Genomic DNA, 12,640 nt, shown 5'->3' on the forward strand with positions numbered 1-12,640 from the left:
AAGCTTAAAATATTAATTTTGTTATTAACTTTGGTTTGAAACTAAGCATATTGTGCTTATTTTTCTTTAAGGTTATCAACCTATTCAGCTATGCTATTCATCTAATCATCTTTTCAACCATCCACCTGTTCGGTACTTTGCTGATGATGGAAATAAACTATAAAGAACATGAATGAGTTGTTCCGAGCGTCCTTTGGAGTGAACCTGAACATTTCAAGTTGGGTTGAGCTGGATAAGATGCGATAACTTGACAGTTGATAACCACCGTGTGACAGTGGAACCCAAAGCTGATGAGGTCAGAAGACCACCTGTTGACGCTGGAAAGCTACTGAAGCATAAATAAAAAATAACACTCTCCAAACATGGCTGAAGAGGCTTGTGGGAAAACATTAAAACAACTAAAGCGGGAAAGAACCGTGGCTAAGAATGCTTTTGCCAAACAAGCCAACCTTCTAAGCAGAAATGCCCGAAGTATGGCAGAAATTGAACTGCGGGAGGAGTTTAAGAAGCTCACTCTGGAAGCCAGGAATGTCAGTGAGGCGATTGATGATTACAGAGCCGGACTACTAGCAGAAATGGACATCACAGATGAAGTTGAGCTTGACAAGCAGCAGGAAGCTGAGCTGGAGAGAACCATGACTGACTGTGATTCAAGACTTGAAGGTGTAAGGAGAGTCGTCCAATCCAACCTCTGGTCAAGATATGGTCATGAAGAGATAAATGTTGCAATTGAGGAAGCTGAAAAAGCTTGTGATAGTATCAACGCAATTCCAGTCACTGCTGTGAATAAGGATGGATATGATGCACGACTGACTCTTGTGGAGAAACTGGTCCAAGAGGCAATTTGCAGCCTAGCAGTTTGGGAACTGTGGATACCAGAGTCAGAAAAAGGTCATGTTGAAGGCAGAGTGAAGAAGTTAAAAGCTTTAAGCAACGCATTTCAAGCAAGAAGATCTGAGTTCATTACTGCTAAAGCAATAGTGGAAGAAAGCAGTCGTGCTTCTGAGGCAATTGCAGCAGCAAGTGTTGGGACGACACATGCCACACCTGCCTTGAAGATAAGGCCAACCAGTTTGCCAAGATTCCATGGTTGCAAGAGAAGCTTCCATCGTTGGAGACGAGACTGGGAGAATCTACAACATCAGGGAGAACCAACTGGCTCACCTGAAGTTAAAAAGCTGCAGTTGCTGGAAAGTGTGGATGAGAAGATTGGTCGAGAGCTCCGCCTGTCAAATTACAACACAGCAGACGATGTCCTGAGAGTTCTTGAAAATAGGTATGGAAATAAGTCAATTATCGCCCTAGAGATAATTGAGGACTTGGACAAGACTCCCGTCCTGAGAAGCAGTCAACCTAGGAAAATTATCGACTTAATCCAAAATGTAGAAAAAGCTCTTGTTGACCTCACAGAGCTCGGTAACGCAAGTGCCCTCAAGAACCCCCTTGTGACCAAGTCCATAGAGAGCAAGCTACCGGACAGTGTTAAGAAAGATTGGCTTGTATTTATGGTCAACCCTGCAAATGGAGTAACACCCGACAACCATTTTGACAGTCTGCTCAAGTTCCTTAAAACACAGGAGGAAATCTTTGAGAAGATGGAGCAGCTTGAGGTGCCGGAGAAGGCGGAAAGAAGACTTGAAAGGAAACACACTTTCACTCGTTCCACGAAGAGAGATGACGGATGTGTTGTCTGTGGGGATGGAAAACATAAAGAGAAACTATTCTTCTGCAACCAGTTCAAAACACTCAAACCATCTGAGAAATTAAATGCTGTCAAAAAACTAGGAGCATGTAAAAAGTGCTTGGAATGCCATAAGGAGGATGTTGAGTGTCTAACCACTAACTACTTATGCAGAAACAAGGACTGCAGAAAAGGGAGCTCACCAGATCATCACTTCTTTCTCTGTCCAAAAGGAGAAATCAGAAGACGTGAAGCAGATAAAAGCATTAGAGAGAACAGGATGAAGAAAACGTTTACAGAAGAGCAAGAACAGCTTATGTCTGAACTCTCACCTGAAATGGCAGAAAAGTTCAAAAGAGTCTTCTCAAATGTGGCTGCTGCAACAAACCAGATTGACAGTGGACAACGCAGCCTCATGGAAAGAAGACTTGAAAGCAGAGAATTACCAGTCATCCTGATGTTGTTGGAAATCACTGCCAATGCGGGCCAGAAAATTGGAACCTTGATAGACTTGGCATCTGACACTAATTACATCACTCATAAAGCTGCCAGGAGACTAAACCTGAAAAGTGAGAAGATCACACTAGTTGTCCATGGAGTTGGAGGGATGACCACAAAAGTAAAGACAAGAAGATACCTTTTTAAGAGTTAGAGTCAAAACCCCCCAGGGAACACAGGAGGCTCATCAACTCATCTGCTACGGCCTTAACGAGATTGCCAAAGTAAATCAAGTTATTCAACCAGAGCAGCTGAGGAAGTTCTTCCCGGATACTGAACTGGAGGATCTGAGAAGACCAGAAACCATAGACCTTCTCATCAGTCACAGAGAAGGGAGACTGGCCCCTCAAAGACTGAAGATGGTAGGAGATCTTGTTCTCTGGGATAGTCCTCTGGGGAAAACTGTGGGTGGGGCTCACCCTGACCTCTCTGAAGGTGTTGATGTCACAGCTCACAATTGCAAAACACACTTTGCCCGCTCCATGAGAACAACTGCAGTGAAGTACATGGAAATCCCCAGTGCACCTGACAGTTGCTGCCAGAGAGTTCCTGGACTGGTGGAAATGGGAGAGTATTGGAGCAGCCTGTGAGCCCAAGTGTGGGGGATGTCTCTGTGGTAAATGTCCACCAGGAGGGAAGGAAATGTCACTAGTTGAGGAAAAGGAGCTTGAAGTTATAAGACAAGGCCTCACCTATGTCACATCAGATTCCCATAGCAGTGCTCCCCACTGGGACACAAAATACCCCTGGATTGCAGATCCATCCTGTCTTCCAAATAACAGGAAAGGAGTGGAAGCAACTTTCCTGAGAATAGAGAGACAACTCAACAGAGAACCTGAGTGGAAGGAAGCCTATACTGCCCAAGTCCACGAGATGGTGGAGAGGAGAGCTGCCATAAGACTGACAAATGAGGACCTAAACATTTGGAAAGGACCTGTATGGTATGTGAGCCACTTGGTGGCGCCAAATCCTCATTCTGTGTCGACTCCAGTGCGCCTTGTGTGGAACAGCAGCCAAAAGTTTCAGGGGCTGAGCATGAATGACCTATTACTGAAGGGGCCTGATGTTCTGAATCCCATACGGGCAGTTCTGCTGAGATTTAAAAGAGGAGTGTATGCAGCTCTAGGTGACATAAAAAAGATGTACAACTCAGTGTGGTCGGAGGACCGGGAGATGCATCTCCATCGGTTTCTCTGGAGAGACAACCAAGAAGAGGACATTATGGCGTACGCTATAACCAGAGTGAATATTGGTGATCGACCAGCAGGGTGTATTGCACAACTGGCAATGCGGGAGACTGCAAAGTTACCAACGTTCATCCACCTAAAGGAGGAACGATGAGTTATAGAGGAGGACAGTTACGTCGATGATATCCTAACATCCAGCAATGATCTAAAAAGTTTAGACAAGACGACAAAAGGAGTGGAAGAAATCCTGAATGCGGGAGGGTTTTTCCTCAAGCAATGGATTCGATCAGGGCAAAGTGGGAGGCAGACACAAGCACAATTGGGAAAAGAGAAAGTCTTCATACTACCGAATCAGAGGAGAGAAGAGGACAACAAGGCTCTTGGTGTCGGCTACCTGGTGGAAGAGGACAAGCTCCATGTAATGACAGCCATTAATTTTTCAAGGAAGAAAAAGAAAATGAGACTTGGTCAGAATCTTCTTGAAGACGAGGTAAAAACGAAAACTCCTAAACCCTTGACCAGAAGAGAATTACTAAGCCAAGTGGCAAGCCTGTATGACCCAATGGGATTCGTTACACCAACTAAACAAAAAGGAGCCATTCTGGTAAGGAAAGCCTTCCAAGAAGGTGGAGGTGGGGGCAGGACCAAAGACACTTGGGACAAACCACTGTCTGACAGCCTCAGAGAGGAAGCGATCAAGCTGTTTGAGGAGTATGCACGCCTTGGTCACATTACCTTTCATAGAAGCCTCACACCAGTTGGTTGGATCGGTAAGCCGTGGGGAATAACATTCTCGGATGGAAGTGACAAAAGCTATGGTGCTGTGGTGTACTTCCGGTGGGAAACACACCAAGGTGTCCAAGTTAGATTCGTTGAGTCAAAGGCAAAGCTCACTCCACTTGATCAAAAAGGAGACCCAGTTAAGGCAGAAATGTGTGGTGCAGTTTTTGCAGCTCGACTTCGGAAATACATTGAGAAGCACAGCCAAATGGAAATAGACTGCTGGTACCACCTAGTGGACAGTCAAACTGTACTTGGAGCCATTCAGAGGGACAGTTATGGGTATCAAACATTTTTTGCTAATAGAGTTGGAGAAATCCAAAAGGCTGGACACATAGGAGACTGGTGGTGGATATCAGGTGATCTCAATATTGCTGACTGCATAACAAGAGGTGCTGGACCTGAAGATCTTCAAGAGGACTCTGAGTGGCAAAAAGGGCCACGATTTCTAAAGCAACCTGTCGAAGAATGGCCAGTAAAGTCAGCAAAAGAAATTGCTGCTATTGCCAAAGAAGGAATCAACAAGTTTGAAAGGAAAGCCTTCTCCAGTGCTGTCACAAGAGCTCAGTCAAAGAGGGAGAACACTCTGTGCAAAGAGAAGGAACCAGGAGGCCTTCAAGCAAACATTCCTGCCCGAAGAACACCAGCTGGATCAGCAGTCAAACATCTCATAGACCCAACAAAATTCAGCAATTTAACCCGACTAGTCAGAGTTATTGCCTGGGTATGGAGGGCTGCCACAAAGTGGAAACAGGAGGCGAGAAACATGAACACAAATGGAAGGAAAATTCCATTCAAAGTGATTTTCACACAAGAAGAGGTGAGATCTGCAGCCAAAAGACTCACACTCACTGTGGAAGAGTATGATGATGCACTCAGGGATGTTTTCCTTGCCGAACAAGAGGGTGTAATATTTGATGATACCACTCTCAACAGGCTTGTTGTGTATAAAGATCAAGAATCAGAACTTCTGATGTGTGGTGGAAGGATTCAAAGCTTCAATGAAGACAAAACAGCTGTTCCCATCCTCCCATATAAGTCCTGGGTCTCAACACTTCCGGCACAAGAGACTCACAAGGTAAACCACGATGGGATTGCTGGAACACTCATGGAGATGAGAGGGCAGGCCTGGGTTGTAAAAGGGAGAAGACTGGCTAAAAAAGTTGTTGACAGCTGCGTGATATGCAGGAAGACCAAAGAGGTGTCGACAAATCATGGCTAACCTCCCTATAGAAAGGACACGTCCGGCGCGACCCTTTGAATACACCACGGTTGACTTATTTGGCCCATATGAAGTCAAGGATGAAGTCAAAAAGAAGGTGCGGCTCAAAGTTTGTGGCATCATCTTTTCCTGCATGGTTTCCAGAGCTATTCATACAGACCTTGTGAGTGACCAGTCAACTGAAGGATTCCTGTTGGCCTATAAAAGGTTCACAGCCATCCGAGGCCATCCAAGAAAATTGTGGTCTGATCCTGGGAAAAACTTTGTAGGAGCCAGGCCAGCCCTCAAAGAACTTTATCAGTTTCTAGATCAATTGGAAATGTCAGAACTTCAAAATGAAGCCACCAAGCATGGAACCAGCTGGAGCTGGAAGATCCATCCAGCAGACTCGCCACACAGGAATGGAGCAGCTGAGGCAGCTGTTCAGATTGTGAAAAGAGCCTTGCATAATCTGGGAGGAGATGGGACATTCACATGGGGAGAATTTCAAACCTTCCTCTATATGGCAGCTAACCTGGCCAATGAGAGACCCATTGATGCAAGAACTCAGAGTCGGGAAGACTGCATACGTTATATTACACCAAACTCCTTGCTGCTGGGCAAAGCGGCCCCTAAAGGTGACACCTGCAGTTTTGACTTCAAAGGCTACCCATTCAAGAGACTGAAATTTATTCAAACAGAGGTGGATAAACTCTGGAAAAAATGGATTCAATTGGCTGGCCCAAATCTTTTCATCAGAAGCAAGTGGCACACTAGAGAACGTAATGTAGCTGCTGGTGATGTTGTCTGGCTTGCAGACCAAAATGCCCTGAGGGGTCAGTACAGACTTGCAAGAGTCATCAGTGCGAACAGTGACAAGAAGGGAATTGTCAGAGATGTGAACGTGAGGACCTTTCCCAGCTATCCTGTTCCACATGTGAAAGGCGTCACACAAGGGAAAAGGCCGGCCACCAGAATCCCTGCCACAATTCTTCACAGAGACGTCAGACGTGTGATTGTCATAGTGCCTGTGGAAGAACAGCGGACACAGTCTACAAATGAGGTGAATGTGTGAGCTCCTTGGGTTCAAGAACCAGGAGCTCAAGTGGGAGGTGTCGTGTTCAAATGTCACAGTCCATCTTAGCACCACCCACCAGAGAGGTTCAAGTGAGCAAACCAAGCACTCCCTCCAAGATACTCAGGCCTGCTATAATAAAAACCCCAGACACCTGTGGATCTGGTTTTTTTAGACTGCAACGAACAGTGCAGGAGAAAGCAATCCAGCTCCAGGTTTGACCCAAAGACGCCACTGGTAATATGAAACTGACATGTAAAAGTATTGTAAAAATAAGGATAAGTTGAGAACTGTTAAGAGAAGCACTTTATATATAGTAATATGTTTGTTCCATTAGTTGAGCATTAAACAATTTAACTAAAATGTGTTTAAAGCTTAAAATGTTAATTTTGTTATTAACTTTGGTTTGAAACTAAGCATATTGTGCTTATTTTTCTTTAAGGTTATCAACCTATTCAGCTATGCTATTCATCTAATCATCTTTTCAACCATCCACCTGTTCGGTACTTTGTTGATGATGGAAATAAACTATAAAGAACATGAATGAGTTGTTCCGAGCGTCCTTTGGAGTGAACCTGAACATTTCAAGTTGGGTTGAGCTGGATAAGATGCGATAACTTGACAAGAACAAAGAAAATATCCATGTGGATGTTGACTGAATGTTTGACTAAGGGCATAGTATTCAAAACTGGTGTAATTTTCTACTTAGACATAAATAACTTTAAGTTCAGTTATAAACTACTTTACATTTAAGACATGCATGAGGTTTGTGCACTCTCTCGCTCTCTATTTAAAAAAAATTCCCTTCTCACCCTCGGCGGGTGGTCTCGTCTGCTTTCCAAGCTCGGGTCCTCTACCAGGACCAGGAGGCCAGGGAGATTGAGGGTTCTGCGCAGTATCCTTGCTGTTCCTAGGACTGCACTTTTCTGGACTGAGATGTTGGATGTATTTCCAGGGATCTGTTGTAGCCACTCCTCCAGTTTGGGGGTCACTGCCCCCAGTGCTCCGATCACCACAGGCACCACTGTGGCATTCACCTTCCAAGCCTTCTCCAGTTATTCTCTGCCCTTGGTATTTCTCTAGTTTCTCATGCTCCTTTCTCTTGATGTTGCCATCGCTTGGTATTGCCACATCCACCACCACAGCTTTCCTCTGCTCTTTATCCAACACCACAATGTCTGGTTGGTTCGCCATTACCATTCTGTCTGTCTGTATCTGGAAGTCCCACAGGATCTTGGCTTGCTCGTTCTCTACCACCTTGGGAGGTGTTTCCCAGTTTGACCTTGGGGTCTCCAGTCCATACTCTGCGCAGATGTTCCTGTATACTATGCCAGCCACTTGGTTATGGTGTACCATGTATGCTTTCCCTGCCAGCATATTACATCCTGCAGTTATGTGCTAGACTGTCTTAGGGGCCTCTTTGCACAATCTACACCTTGGGTCTTGTCTGGTGTGGTAGATCTGGGCCTCTATGGCTCTGGTGCTCAGGGCTGGCTCCTGTGCAGCCAGGAAGAGTGTCTCTGTGCTGTCCTTCAGCCCAGCCCTCTCAAGCCATTGGTAGGATTTGTTGAGATCAGCCACTTCAGTTATATTTTCAGTGGTACAGTAAGGGCTTGTCCTCCCATGATGGTCCCTCTTCCAGCATCTCATCCTCTGTTCTCCACTGCCTGAGACATTCACTCAGCACGTCATCTGTTGGGGCCTTATCCTTGATGTACTTATGGATTTTTGATGTTTCATCCTGGATAGTGGCTCTCACACTCACTAGTCCTCGGCCTCCTTCCTTGCGGCTAGCGTACAGTCTCAGGGTGCTGGATTTGGGGTGAACCCTCCATGCATGGTGAGGAGCTTTCGTGTCTTAACATATGTGGTCTGTATCTCTTCCTTGGCCACCTTATTATTCCCGCAGGGTATCTGATCACTGGCAGAGCGTAGCTGTTTATTGCCCGGGATTTGTTCTTGCCATTGAGCTGGCTTCTTAGGACTTGCCTTACTCCTTGGAGGTATTTGGCTGCTGCCGCTTTTCTTGTTGCCTATTTAAGGTTTCCATTTGCCTGCGGTATTCCAAGGTACTTGTAACTGTCCTTAATGTCTGCTATTGTTCCTTCTGGGAGTGAGACCCCTTCTGTGTGGATTACCTTGCCTCTCTTTGTCACCTTCCGCTCCCATTTCTCAAGCCCGAATGATACCCCAATGTCTAAGCTTTAGATCCTGGTGTTGTGGATCAGCAAGTCGATGTCTCGCTCACTCTTGGCGTACAGCTTGATGTCACCCATGTAGAGGAGGTGACTTATGGTGGCCTCTGGAGTCAGTATCCGTAGCCATTTTTGTTTATTATTTGGCTGAGGGGATTCAGACCTATGCAGAACAGCAGTGGGGACAATGCATCTCCTAGGTATATGCCACATTTGATGAATACTTGAGCAAGTGGCTTCCCATTGGCTTCAAGGGTGGTTCTTCACAACCTCATTGAGTTTGTAATGAAGGCCCTTAGAGTTCTATTGATGTTGTACAGCTCCAAGCATTCAGTGATCCATGTGTGTGGCATTGAATCATAAGCTTTCTTATCGTCAATCCAGGCTGTGCAAAGGTTGGTGTGTTGCACTCTGCAGTCTTGGGCTACTGTTCTGTCAACCAGGAGTTGGTGTTTGGGTCCTCTGGTATCCTTACCAATGCTCTTCTGTGCTTCGCTCATGTATTGACCCATGTGCCCACTTATCTTAGCTGCGATGATGCCTGACATGAGCTTCCATGTTGTGGAGAGACAGGTTATTGGCCGGTAGTTGGATGGGACTGTACCCTTCATTATCGCCCTTCGGTTAGCCATTCAGGGTGATGTCCCATCCCTTAACAGGATTGTGTTCAGGGAGGTTGCTGCGGTCTTCCCTCAGATCCACCAGCCACTGTGCATCGCTGTTGTGTGACGCCTCCCTCTCCCATATACCTTTCCAGTACTGTTTAGTTTCCAGCCTTGGTGTGTCTGCTCCACTTTCGCAGGTTGTGTTGCGAACAGCCGATTTATTCGTCTGGCTTCGTTATCTCTGGTGTATCTCTTTAGGCGGCTGGCCAAGGCTTGTAGCCTTTGCTTGCTAGTTTCAAGTGCTTCAGGTATTGGCATCTGGCTATAACTCTTGGGCAACAGGTATATAAGGTGATGTGACCAAAAGGTCTCAGTCTGTCCTGTCTTCTGTCACTTTGTCAACCTTGGATCTCACTGCTCTGGACTTAGTCGTTTTTTTAGACCCTGCTGCTGTGATTTAATAATAATAATAATTTTGGGATCTTGCTCTAGGACTTTACATTATTACTGTGAACCACGGGTTCCTACACTCTTATTGTTTACTGTCACTGTCAGGTTTGGGTCCTAGTTTCTGTTTTATTCTGAAAGACTCCCTCTTTCAGCCATACCATAGCTGTCCTCATGCAATCACCGGTTCACATCAGACACACCTGCCAGTAATCAGTCATCAGCTCCGGTATTTAAGCACCAGATCACACACTTGTCAGTTGCCAGATTGTTGCGTGTACTCACCACTATCCAGCGTTCTGCCTGTCTTTGGACCTGAGATTGCCTGATCCTCTGTAGACGAACGCTGTACTTTCCTGCGTAAGACCTCGCCTAAAACTAACCGTGTCTTCGCCTAATAAATCTCTTTTTGACCACAATCTATGTATGTTTGAGGCTTGCATGTGGGTCTGTCATCTCTGAAGTTCTGACTGTCAGAGCATGTTCACCATCTTTTGTCCGATCAGACAGAGGACATACATTTACAGTAGATGTGCACAGTCATGACATGAATTCTGCACTGCACCTGGCAACATGACTCAACAATCTAGGTACTTCCTTTTTTAACTTATTGGTTCTTTCCACCTTTGCTTATTTGAGCAGGGTTGCAAGACTTTTTTATTACACACCAGATTTCAAAGCAAAGCATGTTCCAAGTTCCCCCCCTAAACTCTTTAACCTTACTTTTAACTTGGTAAACCACTCTTGCAATAGGGCCTAAATATAAGATTAACAACATAACATTAACATTATTTTTATCAATCATCAATAAGAATCAACATACTGTACTTATGAAGTTTACTGATTAATGGGTAACTATTTTTAACATATCACATAGCACAGCAACTGCAATTATCATTTTTCATTTTTTTAATTTTCTATTTACTAGATAATTTCTTTCAAATTTCCCCTCCTTTTGCCTCTGATTCTCTATTTGTCCAAAGTATTCACACAGACCACAGCTCCGCTTTTTCTCTTGTTACTTGACCTCGATGCCCTGCCAGCCTAACTCCCCTTGCTTTCTCACCCCAGAGTGTTCCGCTTTTCTCTTTACTTCATCTAACTCCGCGGCCAGCTGCGTCATTCTCTGATCTATCAGACCAGCTGATCAGCAGCCCAAATCTTCCCCAGTGCCTGCTGGCAGGGGGAGACCACCGCTGCACAAAAGGGGTTTTATTCCAGCACGTAAAATATCTTTGCCCCTGTTCCATTCCAACGATTCTAATTAGGGGACCTCCTCCATCTCCTCCATTCCCATCCCCTAAGATACCATGTCCCTTCCCTTTCCCTTTGTGGGGTAAATTCATCCTGATGCCTCCCACTACCTAGGCCTTTCGGATGGGAACCCTCTGTTCCCACACTCCCTTCCAGCCTGGAGTTTTCACTCTTAAGGTTACTTTTGTTCCTTCTGGGCCTCTCAGGACCCTTATTCTTCCTTCTCCTTCCTGGGACTCAAGCTCTTCCTTTGTTTCGTTCTCCTCAAGGTTCATTTTCTTCGTTTCTTTGACAGTGAACTGGTCCTCTGTGACGACTGCCCTGTAGCAAACTGGGAAATGTAGTTTCAACGGGATGTAGTTTCAACAGGCACCAGTGCATAACTTGCCAGGGTGTTCACCAACATTTTCAGCTTATCTCCAAGTCAATCCATGGTCTCTGATGTTTTTAAAGCTTCAACCATCCTCCTTGTTGCTAAGACTGACTATCAATGACTAACAGCCAGTAGCACTTACATCAGTTATTATGAAGTGCTTTGAGGAGATAGACAAGTCCCACATCTGTACCTTCTTGACTGCCAAACTGGACCCACTACAATTTGCCTGTAGAGCTAACAGGGCCACAGAAGACACTGTTGCTCTAGCAGCACACACTGCTCTTAACCACCTGGACAAGAGGAATACATATGTAAGAATGCTCTTCATTGATTACAGCTCAGCATTTAATACTATTATTCCTTCTAAGCTGGTCCTAAAGCTCAAAGATTGAGGTCTGGATAATTCCACCTGCAGCTTGACATTCGACTTTGTTACCAACAGACTGTGCAGCCAGACACAAATTTGCTGACGATACAACCATCCTGGGACTCATCACCAATAATGATAAAGCCGCTTACAGGGATGAGGTAATATCCCTTACTAGCTAGTGCCAGGACAATAACCACTACCTTAATGTCAGCAAGACCAAAGAGGTGTTGGTGGACTTTACGAGACAGTGGAGTGCCAAACACATACCCATTCACATTGGTAGCAGGTCAAGTTTATTTATTTATTTGCTTTTTTCTATGCAAGAGTTGCCCGGTTCATCCTATCTAAGGCGTTTCATTGCATTGTTAACTGTGTTAACCTGCGTTTGACAATCAAACAATGAATCTGAATCTGAATTAACTCACTTAGTAAGCAATATATTGTACATTGGAGTGTGGAGATAACAGTTTTGTTCAGCTTTGGAGTACTCATGCCTTTTCTGGTTGACAATAAAGATATCTTGGACGATTAGATATTTCATTGAACTCAGTTTTTAAGAGGGAAAAAAAGCTTTTATTCAGGAAAACAGTATTTAAATGACATGTATTTCTCTTTCTGATATGGTAAGCAATAAAGGTGAACTAACCATAAGAAAAAAGCATATACTGTATATGTATATGTATATATAAAAAAAAAATCTATTGCTAGTAATGATAACTTATTCCACAGGTGGTCTAAATCCATGAATATTTGCTATATCATGATCATTACTAAAAGCAGTGGAAATATGTTAGTTTATAATGTATTTTGAAACAAAGCTATGTTTGTTCCCAGGTAGGTCATGCAGTGATTTCTCTGTAAATAGCAAGCACAATTATTTTTAATAAAATAGTGTATCAGAGCAGCAGCACAAGCAAGACAAACCTAAAAATGAATTTGAGTTTTCTGATTTGTGCTCTCAAACATTTATA

The 12,640-nt window shown here is 44.5% G+C and overlaps 1 protein-coding gene across 3 annotated transcripts in view; it reads right to left on the reverse strand.

The window, feature by feature from the left end:
- LOC114843878 (phospholipid phosphatase-related protein type 4-like) overlaps window positions 1-12,640 on the reverse strand; it is a 104,857-nt gene that overhangs the window by 11,198 nt on the left and 81,019 nt on the right. The window lies entirely within an intron of this gene.

The sequence above is a fragment of the Betta splendens genome, chromosome 17 (assembly GCF_900634795.4).
Source record: "Betta splendens chromosome 17, fBetSpl5.4, whole genome shotgun sequence".
NCBI classification, from domain to species: Eukaryota; Metazoa; Chordata; class Actinopteri; order Anabantiformes; family Osphronemidae; genus Betta; species Betta splendens.